This window comes from Leptonychotes weddellii, unplaced genomic scaffold (genome assembly GCF_054177405.1).
Source record: "Leptonychotes weddellii isolate Sample4059 unplaced genomic scaffold, ASM5417740v2 HiC_scaffold_4949, whole genome shotgun sequence".
Lineage (NCBI taxonomy): Eukaryota > Metazoa > Chordata > Mammalia > Carnivora > Phocidae > Leptonychotes > Leptonychotes weddellii.
Window position 1 is genome coordinate 9,117 of NW_028016822.1, and position 2,216 is coordinate 11,332.

The 2,216-nt window shown below is 51.5% G+C and overlaps 1 pseudogene; it reads right to left on the reverse strand.

Moving 5' to 3' along the window:
- Positions 1–382: 382 nt before the first annotated feature.
- On the reverse strand, positions 383–2,210 carry LOC115941064 (transcription factor-like 5 protein pseudogene; annotated as a pseudogene).
- Positions 2,211–2,216: the final 6 nt, after the last annotated feature.

Consider the following 2,216-nt stretch of genomic DNA (forward strand, 5'->3'; position numbering starts at 1 on the left):
CTATCACCTCTGCAGTTTCTAAAAGCTGGGTCTTGTATGCTTTGAGTGCCTAGGTCCATGGCCTGACCACAGAAGTATTTCAGTTCCCCAAACCAAAAATACTGCCATTTTGATTTCTGGCCTTTCTGTCCCCAGGGACCAGCCATGGTGGATGGAATAGGAAGCCTAACCATGGGAGCCTGTTGATCAGTGGATTGAATTTTCGTCATGAATTTTCCCAGGTTCCAGTTCTTAGGAGAAAAAATATTGATTTTTCTGGATGATTTTCTCTGTATGTTGTCTTGACAGAGAGTTATGCAGTAATATTCATGGCATCATATTTTTCAACACTTTTTGTTAGGTTTTCCCTTGCCCCATGGATCCATATTAATAAATCAATATATTTTTTTCAGTTCCAAACACCACAGTTTATTACACAGAAAGTAATGACTCTCAATATGAAAATGAGGGCATTGAAGGAATCCACTGTGACAATATCTCATTTATGGACAAAAGTGGCTTCAAAGGGAGTCTCTGGAAAATGTCCAGCAAGAGGGTTGGACAGGGACCGCATTTCACAATGCGGTGCCATGTGACTGAAGTCAGCACAGGGGGAGGGAGAAACAAAGGAGTAAAATTTCCAAACTACTTCTAATTAAGAACAATTTAACTTGTTCCAGTTGCTAGGCGGGCACATTTAAAATGTAAATAAAAGAAGTAAAAAGCGGTGTACCTTGGAAGACTAAGGAAATTACGAAGGATGTTAATTTTTGAAGTTATCATGTTAAGAAAACATGATGGAATCAGGCAGATAATTGAAAAGTTTCTTGCTAATTGTCAATATGTCTTCATCCCCAAATGGTCTAAGAAGACACGAATGGCTAAGTATTTTGTTCTAGACAAACATCTTTACAAAACGTGCTGTAACGTCCCCACAGAGGCCCCTCAACTGCACTCACGTCCCCCAGAGCCAGACCGCCGGGGCTCCGGGGCTGCACAGACGCTCGGGGCCCCAGGCAGCAGCCGCCACTGCCGGGAACTAGCGGTCCCTTCTGGTCACTTGACATCCATGGCTGGTCTGCTCTGTAGGCTCTCATGAGCGGGACGCGCCACCAAGGAGTCCGGTCTAGTCAACTTGAGCCTTCTGCCAGTTTTACCGCAAAACACACTCTCAAATTCCTTTTTAAGAGAATCTCCATGTCTTTCCTGAATGTACTTCAGGAACGCAGTGGTCCACTGCAGGGTGGTCGCCTTCTCCGTCTCCGCATTGCAGAACGGGACTAAAAGATTCAACTCATCACAGCAAATGCGGATTCTGCACCTTCTCTCTCTTTCCATGCGGTTGTGCCTCTCCCTACGCTGCGACCTTCCTCCCCGGGACCCGCTCTGGGTCTGCTCCCCGAGGTTTGCCGGCGAGGACTCCGCGGGCGGCCAAGCGCCCTGTGGGGACGTCGAGCCTTCGCCCACGTTCTGAATCTCTCCAAGGGCTCTTCGTTCTACATTTGTGTCCAGGTGACGTATTCTACTCCGATTCCTCTTATTTATGGCTTGCTTACATAGCGCTTCTTCTACTTTAATTTGGCCAAACTTGCTCAGGCAAAGCTTTGTTTCTCCTGCCCAAAGTCTGTTTAGTGGATTCAATTTCCTGCTGGTAACAGAAAGAGAATGCTCTAGGCAATCCAGTGTCCTGATGCTTGGCAGCTTCGCGTATAGAACAGGGGTTACCGGAACCCTGCGTCTGTGAGAGGCTCTAACCCCCTGCAGCCCAGCAAGCATCGGCCGTGAACAGAGGGCATGTAAATTGTGAAGCGGTGGCGGCCGCTGCGGTTTTATTTTCCACCAATGTCGTGCATTTGTTTTGTTGCTGATGTAGAGGGACGTTCATGAATTCGGAAGGATGTCGGATAAGAGTTACCAAATTGCTGAGCGCCACGCCGGGCTCTGGGGTCTCGGGGCCGTGCGGGGCGGGCAGCGGCTCGGCAGGGATGCTGTTGAAGCGGTCCTCCAGGCGGACGCGCACGGCCCACTTGGCCCGCGCCTCGGGCGCGCCCTCCGTGTTCTCCTTGCCGCCGCCGTCGGGCGCCTTGGGCCGCGGCGCGCGGGGACAGGGGCCGTCGGCGCCCGGCGTCTTCTCGGCGGTGGCGATGGCAGGGGCGCCCGCCTCGCTCAGCAGCATCTTGCGCAGCTCCTGGAAGTCGACGTGGCCCAGGCAGGGCGCTGCGCCCGCGAAGCCGCCG